The sequence below is a fragment of the Echinops telfairi genome, unplaced genomic scaffold (assembly GCF_000313985.2).
Source record: "Echinops telfairi isolate 266 unplaced genomic scaffold, ASM31398v2 ScPeMD7_7469;HRSCAF=8507_0, whole genome shotgun sequence".
Classification (NCBI taxonomy): domain Eukaryota; kingdom Metazoa; phylum Chordata; class Mammalia; order Afrosoricida; family Tenrecidae; genus Echinops; species Echinops telfairi.
Genome location: NW_022111372.1, coordinates 3,280,671 through 3,306,601, shown reverse-complemented (window position 1 = coordinate 3,306,601; position 25,931 = coordinate 3,280,671). Strand labels below are relative to the sequence as shown.

Below are 25,931 nucleotides of genomic sequence, written 5' to 3'. Positions count from 1 at the left end.
GTGTGATCTCCCAAGGTGTCAATGGAAGGGTAAATCAAAAGCATCTCAGCCTTGGCTTGGGAGCCCTCCTACTGCTTGACCTGTGCCATTCCCTCCATGGACAGATTCTCAAGGGACAAGCTGGCATTCCCTGCAACTTACTCAGCAGAGAAGACAACAAAGGGAGCCCAGCCAAGGGCTCAATTGAGACTTCGAAGCCAGGGAATGTGTATAGATGTCATTGTAGGAAAAGGAGCATCAAATGAAGATGGAGCAGCATTCAAAGTTTGAGATACTCTTTACATTTCACACACATAGCAAGCTAAGTAAAATGTAGCATGACTTTAAAACAAAACAAAAGGATCATAGTTTAACCACGATGAAATCATAGTGAATGAATGATTGAAAAACAGAGGAGAAATGCCGATCAGTAAGAAGGGCTGAAGGGTCGGACCCAAGTGTGAAAGTGAACAGAGATGTCCATGCAGTACACATTAGTGATGCAGGGAAAAGAAGTCCTTCCAGATGAATTGAGAAATCAGAATCACGTTCTTTACTTGCAATGAAGGAAGGGAATAAAGCTCCCTTGTTTAGTCAACATTGAAAACAAAACAAATATTATAAATACCAGTAACCCAAAACAATTATAGCTGAAACTGTTTAGGGGCTTAACTAAAGGAAGCCTAGGGATTAAATGACTGGGTATTCAGATTTTCAAACGAATCATACAAGGAGTTCTGTGACTAGTATGGTGGGTTTCTAATTCAACAGTGGAATAGAAGACGGGAAACCATAGCCTGGCATAGAGTTGCAGTGGCAGAGGGCAGTAGAAAGGAAATGGTAAAAGCAGTGAGAATACAGTGAAAGAAGACAAATCTGATTAACAAAGGCCTCTCACAAAGAGCAAATACCTAAGAAAATGGAGCAATGTTCACATAGGAAAGACAAACAGAAAGTTCAACAATTGGAATTTAATTTGCTTCCTATTAATTTTATGTAACAATTTATCAAGAACTCACCAAATGACTAAGAAGTATGAATAAATGTCATCTCTTCCAACATAGTCAAATAATCTGTATTGGGCACAAGATTTTTCATGAAAGGAAGAGAGAAGGCAAACCAAATCACATTGTGAAGATTATTACTTTGATATTAAAATCCAATAATAGTAAAAAATAATTCCAAACCCAACTCCATAAACATAGGTGAAAAAAATGGTAAAAAAGTGAGCAGGTCAAAATCCTCTATTTGCATGACCATATATTTACACAGAAAGGAGCACCTTCCACATTTGCTTGCCAAACTCTCCCATCTTCCCACTGCACAACAGAGGTGGTTTTTTTTTACAGGAATATACTAATTTAGTTTAACAAAATGTAACCAAAAAAAAAAAAAAAAGGATAGCATTATTTGTGAAGATAGCTCCCAGAAAAAAAAAGTAGTTGGCAAACAGATATAGAAGCATGCATTTAATATAGTAAATATTTGCTACACAATATAGTATATATTTGCACAAATATAGTAAATTATTTTAAATATATAATAATCAATATACCAAAATAAGAGATTAGTTTAGGATTAAAAGGATGCCATCAGATTTTTTATAATGCAAAATTTGCTGATTATAGTAGATAGTGCCATAACTAAGACAGAGAGGTGAGGAAGCATCCATTCAAGAGGAAAAAAACGTTAAGCCGGAAATCCGTAGAAATATTATCAATTCAGTAAAGACAGAGTCATATTAAAAGTCTTAATACTGAGTCCAGTGGGGAATGGAGTCACACTAAATCCATGGAGGTGGAAAGGAAGGCGGCTCGTAGTTGACACCGTTGGAGAAGTCATAGTTAATGCTATAAGGGAAAAATAAAAGCCAGTGTAAATTTGAAAACCTAACTTGCTTGTGGTTAATAGGTGGGCATAAAAAGTTTAATAGAATCTGCAGAAACTAGTAGAACTAATGCTCTTGAACAGTTAGTGGCTATGAAGTAACCATATAGATATCAATAGAGCGCGCATCCATTCCTACTAAGCAATTGGAAAAGTCGAGTTATTCACAATAGTCATACAAACGGCAACATTCTTGGGAAGAAATAAATACCTAAGGAATAAAAAAAAATTATAGTCATTATGAACATTTGTAAAGATCTTATAAATTTCTTTTCATTTTTGTTTTTAACATGGTTCATTTTACTGTCAAAATCCCAGTGGAATTTTTTTTGAACTTGAAAATTCGTTCTATATTTCTGATAGAAGAGCAATGAATGACTTTATCTAGGGTGTCTGTGTCAGTCTGGGAATTTTAGAGAAACAAATCCACAGAAACTCGTGTATAAGAGAGAGTTTTATATAAAGGTTAAAGGCACATCAATAAAACATCCCAACCCAGTGCTGCCCAAGCCCACAAGTCCAACATTAGCACATATGTCCAACACGAATCCACAAAGTCCTCCTCCATCTCACAAAACCCACACTATGACACTGGCTGCAAGAGGGAAGCTGAATCGGTGAACTTGTAAGCATCTCAGCACTGAAAGCGGTCTCCACTCAGCTGCTCCAGCACCTAGGGCTGCATTGGGCTCCTCAGGGATGTCTTGTAGGAAGTGAGCCTTGCCAGCTGAAGCAGAGAACTGGCTAAGGCAACTGCACCCTGATCTGACCATCACAAAGCAAGAGACCTGAGAACTTGAAAGACAAGGCTCACAGAGCCATTTATCTCTCCACCCTTCAATCAACCCCACATGTGTTTATCGGCCAGGTTGACACAATAAACTAACTACCTCAGTTTCCAAGGCTTTCTATATTTATGAGATCAGTGGGAGCATATAGTCTTTTTACTGCTGAGCAGCTGCTGATTTTGAACCACTAACCTTTTTGTTAGACAAAATAATAATTTATAAATTATCAACGGTTCATGAGGGAAGAGTCAGCAGGGAGGAAGGGGGCAAATAGAGGAGCTGATGCCAAGGGCTTAAGTGGAGAGCAAATGTTTTGAGAATGATGAGGGCAATGACTGCACAAATGTGCTTTTACACGATTGGTATATGTATGGATTATGATAAGAGTTGTATGAGTCCCCAATAAAATGATTTTTAAAAAAAGAAGTCCACCTCTTACCTGACAGTGCCACCGGGCTTCTTTAATGTACACAGTCACACACACATGCATTTAATTTTTGAAAGTAAAAGCAGAGTAGTGAGATCTGTAGTATCAGATGCCAATAATAATTATTTATATGGCATGTTTTGTCTGTTGTTATTATTAGGGACTGTAATAATACCTTTCTGACTCATGTTGTTATGGTAAGTGACCTGAGTCAGTACCAACCTGTAGCAGAATGAATTACTGCACAGTCCTGTGCCATGCTTAAAAGTGGCCTTATTCTTGAGGCCATTGTTACGATGTCTTGTTGAGGGCCTTTCTCTTTTTCACTGCCCCTCTACCTTATCAAATATGATATCCTTCTCCAGGGTGGTCCCTCCTAAAAACATGGCCAAAGTATGGAAGATGAAGTCTTTTCATCCTGGCCTGTAAGGAGCACTCAGGATGTAGTTCTTCCAAGACAGGTAAGTTTGTCTTTTAAGTAGTCAGTGGTACTTTCAATATTCTTCTCCAACACTACAGCTCAAACGCATCATTTTTCTCTGGTCATTATTCATTGTCCAACTTTCACATGTACATGAGGCAATGGAAAATACCATGGCTTTGTTTATGCATACCTTAGTTCTCATAGTAACATTCTTGCTTTTCAATACTCTAAGTTTGTACAGCAGGCTAAGCCAACAGAATGCATCATTTGATCTTTTGGCTGTTGCTTTGATGAGTATTGATTGTGGAGCTAAACAAGACAAAATGCTTGACAAATTGTTCTCCATTTATCATGATGTTGTCTATTATTGGTCCAGTTGTGAGGATTTGGGTCTTCTTTGCATTGAGTCATAATCCATACTGATGGCTGTGATCCTTGACACATAGCAACCCTATACGCAATAGAACTCAACATACTTCAGTCCTGTGTCATCATCTTCACACAGTGAGCCCACTGTACCAGCCACTGTGTCAGTTCACCTGGGTAAGGTCCTTCCTCTTTTACCATAACCAAGTATGTTATCCTTATCCATAATCCCTCCTAAGAACAAGCACAAAGACTTGAGACAAGTCTCACCACCCTTGCTTCTAAGGAGAGTCCTGGCTGACCATCTTCAAGGTCATTCTGCTGGCAGTCTGTGGTATACTCCATGTTCTTCACTAACATTAGAATTCAAAAACATCAATTCTTCTGAGATCTTCCTTATTTATTACCCAGCTTTCTCATGTACATGGGTGATGGAAAATAACCTGGCGTGAGTCTCACACACCTTAATTCTTAGAGTGATAGCTTTGTTATTGAACATTATAAAGAAGCCTTTTGCAGCAAATCTGGCCAATAAACTAAGTCATTTTTTTTATCTTGACTGGTACTTCTAGGGAAATTGATTGTGGATCCAAGTAAATAAAATCCTTGACAATTGCACTCTTTTCTCTAATATTCATGATGATGTTGACCCGTCCAGTTGTGAAGACTTTTGTTGGATGTTAAGGAATATTCCTTATAGAAGGCTACATCCTGTCCTCTGCATCAAGTGCTTCAAGTGCTCTTGGCTTTGAACAAACAAGGCTGTATCTGCATATACTGTAGGGCACTGATTGATATTCCTCCATCCTGATGTCATGGTCCACTTCATTTTGTCCAGATTCTCAGACTATTTGCTCATCATGCAGATTGATTAAGTATCATGAAAGGATATATACCCTGATGAAAACCTTTCCTGATTTTAGCTTTGGGGTGTTCTTCTGACAATACTAAAAAGATAACGTGCTTCCACAGAATTATTCAATTTTCGCCAAGTAAATTATGTAATGTTTAATTTTATGATTTATACTGTGTGAAACCTATTTAAGAGATTCTTTCCTGCCTCCTGGTAGCATATGGCTGTGGTATTTTCTCCTACATATTTAAAAATTTTACTTTGTTCACATTTTTTACTCCCATTTGCAGTTATTCTATCTTATGAAGTTATATATATATATACACACACATATGTATATATATGTGTGTGTGTGTGTATAAAATCTTTCTCATGGTTCTGCATTGTTGGCCTCTATGGTTTGCTGCTGACTTGGTGGCACCTAACAACAATTTTTGACTTTTGTAAAGTCCTAAATCACACGAAACGACCCTGATTTTGTCTTGCTTTACACGATGGGCCTCTCAGCACAGGTCAGCAGTTCACACTCACCAGTGCAGTCCGTCGGTTGGAGAAGTGAAACTTTCTGCTTCAGGAGAATAGTATAGACTTAGAAACCCAAAGAGACAGTCCTATCCAGTCCTTTAGGGTCGTTACAGTTGGCATCAACTCAATGGCAGTGGGTTTGGTTTTGAGGTTTATTGCACTCCTTGAAATGAATTCTGGTGCTATTGTCTAGTGTTGGGTTGTAACCAAAAGCCATTGGTTTTAAGGTGAGGCTATCTACTCCTGAAACAATGTACAGCTTTAGAAATACTATATAGGGTTGCTATGATAAGAATCACTTAGAGAGCTGTGGGTTCGGTTTGCTTTTATATAAAATGCCAAAAAAAACCAAGCTCACTGCTGAGTCAACTCCAGCTCATAATGACCCCATGGGGCAGGGCATGACTTCCCTTCCAGCTTTCTAAGGCTTTAAGTGCCCAGATAGACCACCTCATCTTTCTTCCCAGTGAACGGCTGTTAGGTTCAAATTGCACACCTGGTGGTAAACAGCTCAGTGAGTAGCCCACTACGCACCAGGGCTTCATTAGCCCTTTTACTCACCCCACTCCTTCTCTTACTTTATTTCCCCAGTCTCGGGGACTTGCAATTTGCTGCAATGCTTCACAGAACTCACGCACCTTAGAGGAAATGACTTCCATGGTTGTGGTGCATTTAAGTCCAAAATCCATAGTTTAGATGTCCACCTGGAAGAGCTACCTCATCCATAAAGCTTTGGAAATGGATTCCAGTCAGGGGATAGGTCACTCCTTATGTCACAAGAACTAGAGGTGAGGACAACAAAACGTGGAGTCCAGAGCAAAAGAAAGAAAGGCCTGAAAGGGAAAAATCGACCACCCTGGTTTCTGCACATGGCCATTCTACAAGGGGAGAGCATAAACCTGGTTCTGACGGAGGTGTGTTATTTTGCTTTTGGCAGACCTTGTGTGTGTTAAGTGTCCTCAGGTTGGATCCAATTCAGGTTGTTGTTGCTGTTAGACTTCATCCTGTTGGTTGGAATTCATCTTGCTCCTGTGTGCACCCAAATGAAACTGGGCGGCGCCAGTCAGCACCAGCCAATCAAATGTTTCCTTGGAGCCCGCTGGGGGAGCCACTGTGTCCATCCATCTCCTTGACGTTCTCCCTCTGTTTCTCGGTCCTCCTTTACCAAGCATGGAGCTAGGCTCTCCTGATAACACGTGCAAAGACTTGCCATCTTTTTTCCTAAGGGGTACTCTGGCAGTACTTCTTACATGATTGATGTGTTTGATCTTTTGGTAGTTTTGGTATTTTAAATATGCTTCAACAACACCATAATTCAGATGCACCAATTCCTCTATGCTCTTCTTTCTTCATTGGCCAACTTGCACATGCATATGGGGTACGTGAAAGTGCCATGACTTGGATGAGGTGTACCTGATGCCTCAAAGTGACGTCCTGGCTCAATATCACTTCAAAGGAGTCTTGCATAGTAGATTGGCCTTATGCACTACTCTGTTTAATTTTCACTGCGGCTTCCAAGTACATAGTGGTCCGCACAAGACGAAATCCTGGACAAAGCCATCATTTTACCATCTATCCTGACTTCTATTGGTCTAATTATGAGACGTTTTGTTTCCTTCACATTGAGTTCTAATCCACAGTGGAGACTGCAGTCATTGATCCTCATCAACACATTCTTCAAGTCCCTCCCCCTCACTTTCAGCCAGCAAGGATGTGTCTCCTGAACCTTAACTAATTCAAAACCTCACTGCCATCGAGTTGACTCTCACTCAGGGCGACATTATAAAGCGGGAGAGAATGGCTGCGGTGGTGTTTGAGCCTATAACTCTTTATGGGAGGAGGCAGCTTCAGCTTTCGCCCATGGAGCAGCTGGTGCTTTGGAACTGCTGCCCTTAAGGGTAGTAGCTCCACATGGAACCACTGCACCCCCAGGGATCTTTCTCCTGCATATTACAGTGTGCTAACAGGCCCTCCTCCAATCGTGATGCACTCTTCTTCAACATATGCTCCAGCTTCTTAGATTATTTGTTCAGTATACAGATAGAGTTAATATAGAGAAAAGATGCAACCCTGCTGCCCACCTTTCTCCTTTTAAACCCTGTAGAACAGCAGTTCTCAACCTGTGGGTCGCGACCCCTTTGGGGGTCGAACGACCCTTTCACAGGGGTCACCTAAGACCATTGGAAAACACATATTTCCGATGGTCCTAGGAACCCGCACACAGCCCCTCTAACTGTCTCCAGGCAGGTCTGCCCACATATGAGTACCTGGCATGAAGACTGTTACTCATGCTACATCATGCTTCAAGACAAAATTTCATTTATTTGTAATTGGAACTAAATATTTCACAATATATAATTACATATTGTTTTTGGTGATTCATCACTATGCTTTAATTATGTTCAATTTGCAACAATGAAAATACATCCTGCGTGTCAGATATTTGTATTACAATTCATAACTGTAGCAAAATTATAGTTATGAAGTAGCAATGAAAATCATTTTATGGTTGGGCTTCACCAAACATAAGGACCTGCATTAAAGGGTCGTGGCCTTAGGAAGGTTGAGAACCACTGTTGTAGAATCTCCCTGTTCTGTTCAAATGATGCAGGTACAAATTACCCATCAGCAAAATGAAGTGTTTTGGAATTCTCGTTTTTCCCATCATTTGTTATGATCCACAGAGTTTGCTGCCTTTGCATAGTCAATAAACCGCCATTAAACATCGTTCTGGTATTTTCTGCTTTAAGCTAAGATCCATCTTACATCTGTAATGATATTGCTCATACCACACACTCTTCCAAATCTGGATTTAAATTTTTAGCAGGTATCTGGCAATGTACAACTGAAACAGGTTGTGTGTGTATATGTGTGTGTGTAGTTATTTCCATAAAAATTTACTTGCAAGTGAAATTAATGATATTCTTTGATCATTTTCTCATTCTGTCAGGTTTTCTTTGGGTTGAAAACCTTCAGACATGTGACAATCTAGTTTAGTTCAACAAGATTGTTTTCAAACTATAGAAATTTTAGCTCTCTTGAAATATGTACATTATTGCTATTGAAAAGCCAAGTTTTATATTCAACTGTAATGAACTTTAATTCCAATAGTCACATGAGGCATTTTAAAAGTAAGGGCTATAAGCTTTCTGTTCATTTTCCTTTTCTTCAATATCCCCGGTGTTTCTGAGAGGAAGTTAAGGTAGCTCTTGGACAATACTTTTCTAGCTGAAGACCTCCTGAAACCAAACCTTTCAATTATATCTGACTCCAAAGTGATTCAAGTTCATTGGAGAAAAAAACATATTACTCACCTGGTATGGACTAAAATAAAATGCAACCTGAAAGTTCAAGTAATCGAAAAATAAATGTACTCTTCTCTCTAACAACAACGACAACAACAACAAAATGAAATCTCAGTCTGTCTCTTCAAACCTCAGAGGCCTTTATTTAGCAACTCCAGTATCAATAGAGCAGAAATCACCTTATCTCCATCCATACAGTTGAGATCCTCTATCCTCCTAACCTTATTAAACCTCTTTGATTTCACATTGTAGGCTAACAGGCTGTTGTCTCCAATTCAACTCTTGGCCCAACTCTATGATTGATTCATTTACTAGTGTCCTTTCTCAATAGTTAATAGTTAATATATATATTTGGTTATTTTCTGTTAGCATACTTTCTCTCCCAGATCTCAAATTCTACTGCAACCCAGTTCACAGTTCTCTTCCAGGATTTCTCCCCAATGGGCCACATTTCCTCCCATACACTTCACCACCAGCTCAACATGGACCTTGGCTCGATTCAACATAAACAAAAGCAACATCCACAAAACCCTTTTAGCATCTCTTCCCTATTAGACAAATGATCCTAGTCATTCGTAATGAAGCCCTCGATTATCTTTGACTCAGTCATTTCACGCCTACAATTTAAGCATTAGAGTGAGTAAATTAAGAACTCAATTTCAGAAGGCAATGCATCTGGAATTGACTATCAGCTCCTCCATTTCCTACAGCCAAGCTCTTAAAATCTGTGTTGCCCAAGTTCTTTAAAATTCAGGTACATTACCTAAATTTTCCATGCCTTTCATCACAATCATTTCACCTTTTTGAAGCTACCTCATACAATTAATTCTCAAACCCATACCAAACTCACTGCCACTGTGCCAATTCTAACTCGTAGTGACCCTGTAGGGCAGAGTAGAACTGTTTCTATGGGTTTCTGAGACTGTAAAGGAGTAGAAAGCCTCATCACCAACAAGGCTCCTTAGTTAACTATGTATTTTTCCTTGGCAATAAAAGTCTGTGGGTCCCTGAAGTTATTTATTACTTAAAGCTGTTTCTAGACACACATTGGTTTTCAGCTCATTTTTCAGTACTGGTGGTCAAGTGGGTTACACTATGGGCCTCGAACCACAGTTTCTGTACCAATTCACAGCCACCAAGTCACAGTCTGGAGAAAGATAAGGCTTTCTACTTCTCTAAGAACTTACAGTCTTGGAAATCACAGGGACAGTTCTACTCGGTCATATGATTGGGTTGCTATGATTCAGAATCAACTTGCTGGCAGCAAGTTTGGTTTTATTGGTGTTACCTATCCAGAAAGTGGTGTACTCTGAAAACAAATTAAGTCATTTTGGTTTTTTGCCACTCTAAAAAGAACAAAGTTGCTATTTGTTTTTGAGTAGTAATAAACCCTCTAAGACATGTAACGTGATAAATGATGCCTCTTTTATAAACCAGAACTAAATATATATATATATATACAGATATATATATATATATATAAACCTTTATAACAAACAGGAAAAAGTAATGTAGCAAACTTTTAGACAGTACATGTGATCTTGAAATCGTTGCTCACCATGGTATTAGCTCAGTCATCCCACTTCACTATATTCCCTTCTAAAACTAACCAAAGTAATGCTGATATATTTGGAGTTTCAGCTCAGCACACTGACCAAATTTAGAAGAAGCCATGATGATAAAATTCTGCTTCTGCCTTTTTAAAGCAAAACTTTGTTGACCAGAAACTGCTAAGGTTTAGGCCATTTGGAATAGGAAGACAATGAGCGTACTGTGTGTACTTGTATGTATTTTGTTCTTGCTATGTAAAACATGTATGCATGATATGTGCCAATTCGCATTCGCTACATATACAACTCAAGGCACAGATTTCTGTCTTTGAGAAGCGCAGCCATTCTCACCCTCCTTTTCTCAGCTACTGCTCCCTGAGGACCTGAGAAACGCACTGTCATGGTCATGGTCACATCTGCTCTTGTGAGTTGCTGTTGTCAATTTGATCGTATGTAAATGATTCTTAAAATAGCATAATGGTCCAGGCAGGTTGCTCTTTGTCTGTTTCTTGTACTAGTTAAGGGAAACTCTATCACTTGGTTTTACTCTGTGGCTCCAGATATGCCATAGACCTGGAGAATTTGGACTTCTGATCTGTTCTCCTCCTGCTTTGATGAGGATTCTTCTACAAAATCTGTGATCAAAATGTTCAGCACTGGTAGTCATGCACCAACCAGAAAGAAGACATAAAAAGAGAGATCAGCTTTGAACCTTTTAAATCACCAGGATCCACCTACTTATGAGGCAGTGCTTAGCTGAGCATCATATATTGCAACAAGAGCATCAGCAATAGGAAAATAGCGATGCCCATTTGTAAGATGTTGCATCGTATTGAGAGAAGAGCGATGCTGTTATTCGTTGTTATCCGGTCATTCTGGCACATCGTGACCCCATGTGTGCAGAGAACAACTGCATCCTGAGGTTTTCAAAGCAGCCGGTCACCTTTTGGAAGCAGATTACCAGGTCTGTCTTCTCAAACTCCTCTAAGTGGGTTCAAAATACCAACTTTTGACTGGAGGCCCAATATTTAAACACTTGCTCTACCCGGGAATTTGGAAGATGATAACCAAAAGAGCAAAATCCAGATGCTGACTTGATACCCCCTGAGTTTCTGAGATTGCAACTCTTTAAGAGAGTAGAATTCCATCGAACGGCTGACCTTGCCACCAGGGTTCCTCTGAGATGATGATAAATATCTTTAATTCTCACAATGATCTTTTTAAAAATAACATACGAGGAAACAAATATACCTGCAGGCTAAGGGAGTCTATCTCCACTTGCCCTGACTGTACCACACTTGAACATTTTCTAAAGAACAATGGCACTACCGCCAAACTCTTTTTCGAGCGATGTGGCAAGCATAAGTTCCCATTCAAATTTATCAATCAAATATAAGAAGAGGCTAATCACTTTGATTTATCAAATACATAAAACATTGATTTATTTTATTTTATGGTCTCCAAAATCATCCTTATGTTGTATGATGCTGGATAGTTTGTTACACTTTTATTTGCTTCAACAAAACACAGGTATTACACCTTTGGGAAGTAGATTTCAATAAGTCTTTGGTCCTGTTTTATAAAATGAGCTTAATTTCATCATCCAATAACTAAAGTGTCATAATTTTATTTCTTAGCAGCATTTTGTTATCCACACTCATTGAATTTGCTGGTTTAATATACTTCCTGCCACTATGCTTGCAATGTATCACATAAGCCTCTAAATTACACAACAGGTCATTTAAATCCATTTCCTATAAGTTAGCTTTATAATCTGCTACTCATTTGCATCCATTTTGACACTTTTTCAAATGTTCACTAAAATTTTGAAGAAAAGTTAATTTGCAGAAAGACAATTAAACTGTCCTATATCTCAGTTGACATCAATTTAAGTCAATAGCTTCTGACACCAAATCTGACCTAAAATTTCAGATTTTAGACTTCAAACACTTCTCTGCAACTAACTATACTTCTTTACAGGCAAAATAAGTACATTTCAGGAAAAGTTTAAAATGAATATTCAAAATTATAAAAGATCTAATCATGTAGGCAAAATCACTAATTACTAAAATGGACACATAACTCTTTCTCATCCACATGGATAGAAGTTATTATCTGGTCATCATCATATCTACAGCTAAAATATTTTATCAAAATTTTATGGCTAGTTTATTATGTTTTTAATTAATTATAACATAAACAGGAGTTACAGAGAATAAAAATACATAAAACCTGACTATATGTGCTATCAAAATTATGAAAATTACTTATTTTGTGGCTTATTTTCTCTGCAAATGTGTTCTCATATTATTAAATATATCCAAAGTCTACATCCATTACTGAACTCATATTTTACAGGTACTACTGCATGAAGTGAATATGACGCTCAATAAAAAAATGCATGTCCTCTCCTTTCCAGCTTTGTTTTCAGGGAATGCAAAACAGGCACAACTAGTACAGCGGTTCTCAATCTACGAGTCGCGACGGCTTTGTTTTTAGGAACGGAGACGCTTCTCCTCTATCTATCAGGCGGGTCCGCCCACATGCAGAGACGCCCAAATAGGAGTCTCCTGCGTGAAGACTGTTACCCTTGCTACACCATGCTTCAAGACAAATTTTATTTATGCGTCATTAGAAATAAATATTTCACAATATATCATTACATATTGTTTTGTGATTAATCACTATGCTTTAATTATGTTCAGTTTGTAACAATGAAAATCCATCCTGCATATCAGATATTTACAATTCATAACAGTAGCACAATTACCGTTATGAAGTAGCAATGAAAATAATTTTATCATTGGGGGGTCACCACAACATGAGGACCTGTATTAAAGGTTCGTGGCATTAGGCAGGTTGACAACCACTGTTCTTTTACTTATCTAATGTGACTCATTCTGTTTCTCACACCCAACTGTTCTTTGTGTTTTTTTTTAACAGATTAATTCAGTATGTATTTTATTCTTCAATGGAATTTCAAGCTAACAACATCTTTCACAGCTCCGTTATACCAGCTTTTATGAAAATTTCAAAATTCCCTTTCTATGAATGTAAACTTTGCACAGCATAAGGGCTCAGTGGCGTATAATAATGTCACTCTCCACCACTAGGTGAGCAGTTTGACCTGCAAAGTAGATCTCTGTTTTGGACAGTTTCATACGATTCAAATAGAGATTTGTAGCGTATTCACTCCTTATAAGAACCACGGGACACAGATATGACTGTTATGTTCTTTATAGATGATGAAACTATGAGTCATAGATGTTAAATATCTGGCCCAAGTTTGCATACATATTTAGCTGTCAAAAAAGTGGATCTGTTAAATGGATCCGTCCCATAGTGACACCTATACAAAGTTTCCAAACGAAGTCTTTATGGGAGCAGACAGCCTCATCTTTCTCCTGCCAAATGCCTTAACCACAGTGCCATCAGCGTTCAAGTTACTCTACAAGCTATCGAATGATATCAAGAAAATATATAGCGAGTGTCCTCTGTTTCTAGACATTTGCATTCCTTCATTTAGATAACGGGGGCCTTCTCTTGTCAAGCACTGCCTGCTGATAAATCGTAGTAAGACCTACACCTGCGAGTTGTGAGCAGCAGTCTCGGGCATCGCACCAGACCCACTGAGCTGGAATCCTCAAGATGCTCACGTGGTTCAAAGGCCCCAGGGAGACTGAGAAGAATGGGTGTATTGTGGCTGTAGCTAAGTTGCTGTTGAGCTGATTCCTACCGTGTTTCTGAGAAAATAAGACATCCCCCGAAAATAAGACCTACTTACAGTTTTGCATCTTGCCGAAATATAAGTCTCCCCCCAAAATAAGACCTCTCTGAACATAAGGCCTCCCCGATAACAAGGCCCCCCCAAGCTACCATAACTCTGGACTCGACCGTAGTGGCGGGCAGCGCCACACAGCTCACTGTTGTCTACAGCGCAGCCAGAGTAGACAGGAAGTGCAAGTAAATGTACTATAGATTATGAGTAAATGTACCATAGGTTGTTGTACATGGAAATAATGGTAGTAATAAGAAATTCCTGATACCACAGGATTCACAGTTTGTCTGGTTATGCTGGTTTGTGAGGACAACTACTACCGTATCGTATACAGGTAATAAATTTCCTTTTTGGTTGTTCAACAATAAATGTGTACTGTATTCTTCTTCATGGAAAATAAGATATCCCCGGAAAATGAGACCTAGAGGACCTTTGAGAACAAAAATTAATATAAGACTGTGTCTTATTTTGGGGCAAACAGGGTCCTCATGACAGCCTTATGAAAGGCTGGCCAGTCTTGTACTACCTCTGTAATCATTTTTATCTCCAGTCTTAGGGTTAGCTTTAAAAAAACGAACCCTGTGGATCACAGCAGACTTGATGCAAATTGTCTTAATTTTTGAGAAGTAAATAGTAAATGATAAGCAATCTATATTCAAATAGGTCAAGAGACAATCTGCATTTAAGTAATAAAAATGCCTGGTCACATAAACGAGGTTTCAGTGAGAAATAACATTGTACATGTAATTCTGGTTCCTCAGTATGTGTTAGACAAATCCATGCATTCCTTCCCACACCCTCTGCTACTTTTATTCTGACATCGCTTTCTAGTTTCTCTGATGAATAAATTTCTGTTATGTTTTAATTTCCTCAATCTTTGCTGTGTTTTGCAGTTGACTATTTTACATACAGTACTAGCTATCACGGTTCTTTCCTTTTACTTCCAGAACCATAGGACATCCAGACATTGTGATGGGTCATGTCTTCCCACTAGATGGCAGTAGCGGCAATTTAATAATGCATATGCAGCAACTGCCAGCTTCCACGTGTTCAGCACACAATGACTCTTTGTGGGTGAGGGTTTCCTGAGTCAACTGCTGGTTTTAATATAGGGAGCAATGACTTAGTGACAAATTAGATAACAGTTTTCCCTATTGATGTGTATGTTTAAATTTTGTATTGCATGCTTTACAAGATTAAAAGCATTCGTGTTTGCATATCTCTGACCCCCAGCTGTAGGATTCCGCTGCTATGAATAATTTTCACTGGTAAGAATTTGAGATTAGCTGGTTGCTTAAATAAAATATTTTGTTAACATAGCTGCCAATAAAGCATTACTGTTTATAAAGGGATTTTTTTTCCTTCCTCTCCATAAAAGGTGATTAATGTATAGTTTATAAATGCAGGCGTTTTAAGATTTTCATGAGAAATCAAAGCTTGAGTTGATAACCTCATCTCTAAGAGTTTCCGTAATACATATTTTCACAATAACGTCTTAAATAACTCCATAGAAGCTAAGCAAAAGCACTAAACCTGAATAAGAGAGTTTAAGGCAAAATAAAAGGATTTTAACACATAAATGCATTTCTATTGACAGTCCAGTCGGTCCTTAAATACTACTTGCATTTGTAATTCTTTCACATAATATTTAACAATCGCTTTAAAGCAATTAAGTGGAAAATGTTTTTAAAGTTTATTAATCAAAATAGAACTCCCTTCTGGGTTATAATAATGTAAATGTACGAGGTAGAAGCACAGAGCACTTCACCGTGAGCAGCGTCATCGTACATCATACCTTAAAACTGTGAGCGCCCATCAAGCGCTTCCCAACATGTATGGTAAAGACCCAGATGATGTTCTCCCGTGCTCAGACTGAGCGTTACAAGTTTCACTACAAATGAATTGATAGTGGAAAGACTGAGCATTCAAAACCACCTCACTGTACCTCCAAGGACAGGCCTGACAACCTACTTCTGAAAGGGAGCAGCCATGAAAACCTGACGGGCTGATAAAGCTGCATCTTGCCAGGGATTAATGAAGGGTATAGTGAGTGTAGCTAACGTTTTAAATTCTTTGACAGGGTAGGTTCAGACCTCATCACCACTCTGAGATCCTTCAATTAGTTTGACAAAGGCAAAACCTCACCACCATTGAGTGGATTGCTAACCCGTGGCAATTCTATACAGGGATTCTGAGACTGTACTTCTTCACTGGAGCAGACAGCCTCATCTTCCTCCCTCTGAGAGGCTGGGGAGTTTGAACCACTGGCCTTGAGGCTAGCGGCCCAATACCTACCTCACAGTGCCACCAGAGCTCCTAATAAAGGCAAGTGCTTACTTTTAGTTTTTAATTTATTTGTTTCCTTTCCTTGTTAGATCAGAATAAAGCAATTGTCTTCACTACTAGGTGCCACCTAGTAAAAAAACAAACAAACAACGATTTCAACTTTCGATTTCCACTCAGCATAGGTTAGAATGATTGCCCACAATGGTAAATTCCTCTTCCAACCTGTGTCTCTGGGAAGGGATTGTGATTTCTTACTATTATTTTCAATCATTCATTCATTTATTTCCTCCTTCCCTCTTTCATTGCTTTCAAGTATGTATAACTATATTCTTTCCCACAATCAAGTCTAATACAATGGCAAACTTGTGGTGGTTACATAATCTGGTGTCAACGTGAGGCTGTTAAGAATGAAGGGGTGGAGTTTAGTCTATCAGTGAGGTCTTAGCTTGATGACCTCATTTGGAGGCACTACAAAATTAAATACCTCACTGGAGGTGGGATTCATAGATGCTCTTTCTGAGACATTCCTGTTAGAAGACACATGGAGCTACCCTGATGGAGCCAGAGCCCTGGAGCCGGAGGATCCATGTGGAGACCCACACCAGCACTGCTATACTTACACCACCACTCCATCCAGAAGACTTTCCACCAACTAGCCTGTGATTTTCCTGCTTCGCCGTCATTGCATGTATTTCGTGAGTCTGAAGAGGAATTTAGGGATTGGTTTCAGACTTATGGGCTAAAATCAGATTTATGGACTTTATCTGGACTGAGCTGGAATGTTTTCTCAATATTCAATTTCTCTTGTATTCTTTCTTATACACATATGGGTATTTCTGAATTTGTTTCTCTAGTCAACCCAGACTAACACAAACCTATAAAGAAGAAGAAATCTTAAACTGCTAGAAAAGGCGTTTGTTTTCCATTTACAAATACACAGACAAAGAAGTTTATATGTGCTCACACAATCCAACATCCCCAAGATGTCAGTTGATCCCTGGATGCCCACAGTGTAGCTGTACCAATGGCCAAAAAAACAGCATCGTATTGGGGAAGCTTTCAGAATTGTGTGTTAAGTCAATAGCAAATTGACCCTGGACTTATATTTTCAATCTGAGATCTTCATCCTGTTTTATTATTGGCATATGAATTTCCAACGACGAGTAAGGTGATTTCAAGATCATACCATAAAGCTGTACATATAAAAGAATATGGCATAACAGTGGGTGCTTAAGAGCCCTAGTGGTACAGTAGATACTGGGCTGGGCTGTAGTTCACACCACAGGCTGCTCCAGGGAAGAAAGATGGGACTTTCCACTGCCGTGAAAACAATAAGTTCTTAGAAACACAAAGGGCCGGTTCCATTAGATGCTATGAGTCAGACTCAACTCCAGGGCAGTGAGATTGAAGCATGTATTTTGAAGGCATTTGAGATATATCAAACTAACTTTTATACCATTAAGTTTTACATCTATAATAGGCAGTAAGCATCGTATCAACGTTTATTAGTTAATTGTGTCTACTTTCTCTGAGACCATCCTAAATTTCAGCATTAAATTATTTTGGATGTAGCCTAAGCTATTTAAATTCATTTATGACTAAGCAATGTTTATTAAAAGAGAAATAAGGATAGGGTCACTTTATGCTTCGTAACATTGGCATTACCTTTTATGACTTTTGTAGAGATTTTCCTTTTTCTCTTCTACTCTAAAATGCAATATGTATAATATAACGGGTTGCCTGTACCCAGTTTATTTACACATTACATTGATGAATATATCTACATTTTTCAAATTCACAAATTGCCTTTCTTCAGACCAATATCAGAAAACTGGATCGTTTTACCTGCAATAGCACTCCTCGAACTTCTAGTCAAAATGTTGGTGTTTCAAATGCCCCAAGAAGAGCTTTGGAAGACAGGCTCAGCCCACCAGCTTCCAAAAACAGTCACAACTTTGAAACCCACGCAGCGTTTTCTTCTGCACACAGAGGGTCCACGTACGTTGGACTCAACAGAATGGCCACTAACAACAACAGCATTTCTCCATTTGACCTAATGGTCTGTCATATTTTGACTTCAAAGATGTTAATTTTTAAATACCACTAAGTATTTGGAACATGTTAGCATAAGCACCAGTCGTGACTCTTCCAGGATTAAAAAAATATATATTATTTAATTTAATTTTAAAATCAAACAAATAAGCAAAAACAAATTCATAGAACTTTTAAGCCATATAAACTCTTACTAAGAAAGCTGTTTTAAGGAAACTAAAGATACAATTATTAGAAAAAGATCTTATTATAAATCTGTGATACGATACAATTGAAGGCAACTGTGGTGGCCCAGTCGGCTGGGGACTGGACAGCCAACCTCTAAGTCAGCAGTTCACAGCCACTGCTGTGTCCATGTGGAGGGAGAGGGCTCTTGCTCTCATAGCGACTAGAGCAGAAGTACTGCAGAAGGTCGTTGTGAGTCAGAATCGACTCAAGCCTAGTGGGTTTAAGATTGTTTGGGGGCTATATACTTCCAAACTAGCATGTGTGATTGACTTCACAAATTAATATTCATATTCATTATTGTTATGTACCCATTGTGTATGTGTGGTCAGTGATATTTCCTGTAAAAATTCTTTTCAAGCTTAATCAAATATATATGGCATTTTAAAGTTTAATATGGTATCCCATGTGACTTACAAAAATCAAAATCATCCAATATCCTTTCCATTGCCAGTGAGGCCTGACCTGGCCTTGGTCAAGTACGTTGGCTTTGGCCATCCGCATGGCCTCTTAGGGGTTCCTCAAAAAAGGAGATTGTTCTTTCCATGGGGCCTTGATCCTGGCTGCTCCTTCTGTCTGAAATTCCCTTTTCCAGTTGCTCCATGCTTATTCCTTCATGAGAAAGCTTTATGCTCAGAAAAACCTCCAAATTAAGTGGAAAAATATCTTCTCCTTCTCCTTATCAGAGTCTATCCAGCTACTCAATTTTATTTTTCCTTACATTATGTAATCCTACATAAAGTGATAGGTTTTATGTTCATTTGACAGGAAAAGGACTCCAGATGGTTTGGCAGGTAAGACCTAATAATTCCCTGAGATATAATCTAACAGTGTAATAAATTTCACAATATGATCTGATATAAGAAGCCAATCAGCTGTAAATAGATTAGGATGGAATGCAACCCCATTATCACGGTCATAGACATTGTCGTGGACTGAAATGTCTTCCTGTGGCTTCTCTGCATATGTCTCTGGGCCTATGCAAATAGGGTGCATGTAGCACTAATAAAGGGGATTGGTTTTAATACCACTTTTCTTGTTGTAAGGATGAGCAGGAGCAGAAAAAACATTCAGGACCATTGTAAGTAGAGCACATTCAAGATCTCTTTCTGAGGTGTCCGAAGCTGAGGCCAGAGGCACCAGAAGCCGAGGCAGTAACACCAATAGAGGAGCAGCACCAAGACTAGGGGGCTGTGAGGCAGATCAGCCTACTGACATCCTGTCAAGCGGACACATGGCTTCGAGGCTGAGGACTGGAGAGAGAAGTGGCGTTGTCTGAGGAGAGGTGCTGCTGTGGAGCCGTGACTAAAACCAATGTGTTCTAATTCTGGCTTGTGTCAACCTGTCAACTCCTCTAATAAACTCACCAGTAGTGTCTGTAGTTCTGTGTGGCCCCTGCAACCAATTATCGAACCCTGTGAAGATGTGAAAGGGGAATATCTGGTGCCAAATATGGCAAAGAAGGATGTGAAGCAAGAAATGTCTAAACTCTGCCTTGTGGCAATAGGAAACAGAGGACAAATATGGCCAACTCAATGTCATTGATTACAGCCCCAAGGACATTTTCTCCTGGGTGTGGCCTCTTTCTTATATAAGAATCCACTGTAGACCTTGTTTGCTTTTCTGTCGGGTCTGGACCCTGAATGTGGCTCCCTGTCCTCTGATTCATTGGGCTTGAGTAAATAGCCAGTTATATTGCCTGCCAGCTGGGGAACTATCAGAAGTCACCCACGCAGGTTGCCATCTGTCAGGTAAGATTCTTCTGACCTTGAACTCATTTGACTCTGCAGCCATAGGCCTGACCTGCTGACCTTAGATTGATCCTGCTTTGTTTCCCTGCCTCCTAGTTTGCTTCCCAGATTCCTGGGTGATCTTCCTGCTTCCTGATTAATCAGTTTCCATAGCTACTTGAGTTAGGAGAAACCTCCAGCAAATATATGCACACCCTTGAAAAAATTTAGCCACCCTTTAGTGAAATAACAAACTGACACACAAAATAAAGGGTATTAACCTTTCAACAGAAGACCTAAGACGAATTGAGGCTTTTGAATCATTGTGTTGGAGAAGTATTTTGGAAGTACCAAGGGATGCTAAAAGACAAACAAATCTGTCTTGAAAGAAGTACAGAGTAACCCTTAGAGTCAATGATGGGGAGATTTTTTCTCACATACTTTGAACATGTCAGGAGAGCCCAGTCCCTGGAGAAGGACATCCTGTGAAGTGAAGAGGAGAAGGACAGTCCCTGGAGAAGGACATCAAGGGGCAGTGGAGAAGACCTTCATGAAGGGGATTGATGTTGTGGCTGCAGCAATGACTCAAGCACAGGAAAAATGTGGCCGCTGGAGCAGGACCGGGCAGAGTTTCATCCTGTTGTAGGTGGGGCCCGTATGGGTCAGAACCAATTCCAAGGTACCTAACAACAGCGACACCAACCCTATCATATTTATTCCATCTGCATGTCAAGGAAATAATTCAAGAAGCTAGACTATATGAATTCATCATCAGGATTCAAGGAAGACTCATCACTAACCTGTAATATGGGGATAACACAACCTGGCTTGGTAAAAGTGAAAGAAAAAAAAAAACACTTGACGACCACATATTTAGCCTTCACATTAAAATAAACAAAATCATTGCCATCAGTCAATTCCAGCTGATGGCAATCCTACAGGGCAGAATAGAAGCGTCCCTGGGAGTTTCTGAGGCTGTGAATCTCTACGAGAGCCAGAAACCTCATCTGTCTCTCATAAACTGCAGACTTTGTACTTAAGAGTCCAGCTGATAAGCCATTGCGCCCTCAGGTATTTTCAGTACAAATTATATCTCAATATAAAAAAAAACTTACAACCAACAAAGAAAAGACTGAAATTGTCAAGGATTTCATTTTTCTTGAGTATGCACTCTATATCCAGGGAAATAATCATCATTCAAGAAATACGCTTGGTACTAGGTTCCTGATATAGTTAAAATTTTATTGTGCCAACCTGGCCGATAAACACATGTGGGGTTAATTGAAGGGCAGAGGGATAAATGGCTCAGTGAGCCTCGCCTGCCTTTCTAGTTCTCTAGTCTCTTGCTTTCTGATGGTCAGACCAGGATGCAGCTGCCTTAGCCAGTTCCCTGCTTCAGCTTGCAAGACTCACTTCTTGCAAGACCTCCTTGAAGAGAAGCCTCTTGGATCTACCTTGCTACAGTCGTGGGTGCTGGAGCAGCCATGTGGAGACCCCTGCCAGCGCTGAAATGCTTACATGTTCACTGATTCCGCTTTCCTCCCGCAGTCAATGTCATAGTGTGTGTTTTGTGAGCTGGAGGACTTTGTGAATTGATGTCAGACATATGGACTAATTTTGGACTTGTGAGCTTGGGCAGTACTGGGTTGGGATGTTTTCTTGATGGGCACTTATACTTGATAAAAACTCTCTCTTATACATATGAGTTTCTGTGGATTTGTTTCTCTAATGTACTCACAATAACACAGTTCCTAATAGGATATGTTTGACCTAGATTTTAAGTAACCCTTGGTGATCCAGTCTGTGAGGTGTACATTACTGGAACTTTAGAATCTGTTCTTTTGAGGCTCACAATATCCTTTTTGAAGCCACAGCAGAAAGAACCCCCTGTAGTCATTGGATTTAAATGGAAACTCCCTAATGTGAACAGATGACTACAAGCCCAAGGGCACAGAACTAGTGGACAATAGACTTTGGTTGGAATCTCTTGCCTTGAGGGTGCCCAATGAAATGTGGCCTGGAATTACCACATATTTACTATTTTCGTGCCCTTTTTTGCTTCATTATGACATGTATTCATCTGGTAGGTGTGGCTTGCTGTTGTGAATGAATATTACAAAGATTTGCCCTATTACCAACCAAACATTTTTGAATACATATATCTAATTTTTACAAGTCAACAATTCATGTATTGTTATTCATAGCTGGCCTGTATTTGCATAATGTCCTTTTTCTCAACAATGTTTTAAATCCTACTCCACTGGCTAAATTAATGACACTATTATTGAGTAGTGGTTATGCATTGGTTGCTAACCATAGGTCATCAATTGAAAACCACCGGGCAGCTCCAAAGGAGAGCGATGAGGCTTTCTACTCAACTGAAGATTTGCAGGCTCAGAGACTCACAGGAACAATTCGACCCTGCCCTATAGGGTCTCTATGGGGCAGCACCGCTCTGATGGCAGTGACGCCCCGGGGAGAGGATTGATGGAGTTCCCTAACATAAAATTACAATTATGGGTCTAGGGTGAACCAGAGACACACATAAATCATAGATACATGAATGATATTGGGGCTTGTACTTAATCCTAGCCCCAATCTAAGAACAATTTTTCCTTATGACATGGCCCTGGCTGGTGTTCAGTCTCCTGGAGAGACCCCTGAAGATATGGGTTCCATAGCAAAGCTGGGTGAAGATATCAGATGCTGCTTGGCTATCAGGAAGAAAAGCATCTGGGGGTGTAAAGGCTTGTTTTCTCTCGAGCAGCCAATTAAGGGAGGCATCAACTAAGTCCACGTGAGAAGCACACCCGCCTGTGTGTTCGGGAATTGTAAATAATATAATCTAAATCTAAAGGAGTAAATGGTGTAAGAGCTTAAATGGTGAACACTCAGTTTGCTGAGAGCTGTAGATAACAGTGGAAACCCAAAATCCATTTTCAGGGTCCACAAATGGTCAATTCTCTCTGATCACAGTTGAGGGCTATGAAAACTCTGTTATAAGACAAAGATCATTGTAAAGTTCATTACTGGTATGTCAGACATAGTTAAGTCAAAATGTATTATCTTATCATTTGCGCTCCCTTCTGACCCATTTTTAGCTGTTTCAGTTTCTTTTTATTATTTTTTTGGTCAATAAAAGTGAAGGAGATATACATGTGGAGTAAGCCTCTGGGAGATCCCCTCTGATCATGGGACAGGGATGTGAATGCCACTGCTACAATGTAGAACACATTGGGAAGTGGATTGCTACAGGTGCAATCAGGTGAAAATTGCACCCTATCATTTGATTGCCCTATGATCCATTTAAATTTGTTCTAGTTTTTAATATGTTCTGCTTACTTTTCTATTGAGGCTGTTGGCTGTTTTACTTTGTAATTCTTATTGATTTTTGTTGTTGCTTGTTTGTTTTTCATTGTTTTTCTCTATATGAAATCCAGGAGAGGTGAATGTATAGCTAATAACTGGATTAGTGGTTGCTTGGTGTGATGGCAGCAGGGACAGTGGGGAAATGGAAAGATAATAAGGATGAGTATAGGAATGAAGAAAATGTTCTAAAACTGATTGTGGTGATGATTGTACCATTCTTCATGTGATTGAGCAGTTGAATTGCATATGTGAATTAGAGGTCACTAAAACTGTTGAAAACACACAGAATCAAACTCCGTATCATACTAGACAAATCTGCTGCAAAAGATCTCTTTAAAGTATGGCAAAGAAATGAAATGGTGCTTGGTATTAGGAAAAATTATGCCTGCAGTCTTAGAAAATTGTCTTGGAACAAGCAGCCATCTGAGTCAGTTGTCAACAGATCCCCAGAGAGGAAGCACACAGATTTATGTGATCTGAGGATTAGGGATGATAAAATCCAGAGGAGGGACTGATATCCAAGCTTAAATTGTGAACATCTGGTTTGCAGTTTGACAATGGAAGCCCCAAATCCATTTTCAGGGTCCACAAATAGTTTAAACCTCTAATGAATCCCCTCTGACCATAGACCAGGAATATGAATAGCCTTCCGATCATTCAGAGTGTAGTGGTTTTCTTGGTTTTTCTGTGTTTGTTTTTCCCCCCTTCTGCATATGAACTCCAGGATGGGTAAACCTGTAGAGACAGTGATTGCATTGATAGCATCTGGGGGCTATTGTGGGGGATGTTGTTGGTGAGGTGGGGAGCAGATGACAATGAATACAAGAGGGAAGTAAATATTCTGAAATTTATTGTGGAGATTATTGTACAACCTCTTTAACATGATAGAACGTTTGAATTGTATGATATGTGAGATACATGCCAATAAACTTTAAAACGAGAGACCCCAAAAAAGCAAACTTGTCCGTTTGAAGACTAAGTTGTCCCTAACCCCAACTATTTGTTTTTATTCATTTTTTATGAATGAAAACTCTAGACAATAAATAAGGGAAAACAAATAAGAATTGATGACTTTGATTTACGATGTTGGTGAAAAATGTTAAATATACCATGGACTGCCAGAATAACAGAAAAATCTGTCTTACAAGAAGTACAACTGGACATACCTTGCAGAGGGATAGTGGGGAGGAGATGAGTCACTTAGGGTTCAGTATAGCAATAATGAAACCCACAAACTTCCTCTAGTTCTTCAATGCTTCCTCCCCCCAACTACCATGACCCCAATTCTACCTTGCAGACCTGGTTAGACCAGAGGATGCACAGTGGTACAGATGGGAACTGGAAACGTGGGGAATCTAGGACAGATGAACCCCTCAGGACGAGCGGTGAGAGTGGCGATACCAGGAGGGAAGGGGGCGTAGAAAGGGGGAATCAATCACAAGGATCTACATATAACCTCCTCTCTGGGGGATGGGCAACAGAAGGGTGGGTGAAGGGAGACACCAGGCAGGGTAAGATAAGATATAAAAATAATTTATAAATTATTAAGGGTTCATGAGAGATGAGGGAGGGGGGAGGGAGGGGGAGGGGAAAAAGGAAAATAAGCTAATCCCAGGAACCCAAGAGGAAAGCGAATTTTGAGAATGATGAGGGCAACAAATGTATAAGTGTGCTTTACACAATTGATGTATGTATTGTGATGAATTGTATGAGCCCCAATAAAATAATTTTTTTTTAAAAAGTACAGTCAAAATGCCCCCTGGAAGCAAGGATTGCAAGAGCTCATTGCACATACTTTGGTAATGTTATCAGTGTTGACCAATCCCCGAGAAGGACGTCATGCTGGTAGAGAACCAGCACTAAGAGGTGGATTTTCAGCCAGATGAATTGACACCGTGGCTGCAAAACACAGGCTCACACATAGCCTTCATTGTGAAGATGGTATAGGGATGGTCAGTTTTTCCAGATGTTCTAAGATTGGGTTTCTATGAGTTATAACCAACTAGACAGAACATAACAAAGCAAACTGTGAGTCCTTTGATCTACTAAAAACCAAGAAAAACAAGCAAACAAACAAAACGCATCTGTCTGAGAATAGAAGATCAACAATTACTATAAAATGAAGATAATGGGGCAGAGGTAAAAGACCCATGGAATGCAATGAAAGAGAACGTAGACTGTGAAAAATGTAACCAATGTCACTGGGAAGTTTTATAGAAACTGTTAAATAAGACTCTAATTTACTTATACTCTCTCATCAAAGGCAAACATATATATTATATATATAGAGAGAGAAATTGTTAAATAAGACTCTAATTTACTTATACTCTCTCATCAAAGGCAAGCATATATATATGTATGTATATATATTTATATATATATATATA

At 39.3% G+C, this 25,931-nt stretch overlaps 1 long non-coding RNA gene across 1 annotated transcript in view; it reads right to left on the bottom strand.

Moving 5' to 3' along the window:
• Positions 1 to 1,746: 1,746 nt before the first annotated feature.
• The window catches only part of LOC123521060, a 48,249-nt gene continuing 24,064 nt past the window's right edge, over positions 1,747 to 25,931 (bottom strand). The window contains exon 3 of the long non-coding RNA XR_006679551.1: positions 1,747 to 1,829. This is a non-coding gene — a long non-coding RNA (uncharacterized LOC123521060). The remainder of the gene's footprint in view (positions 1,830 to 25,931) is intronic.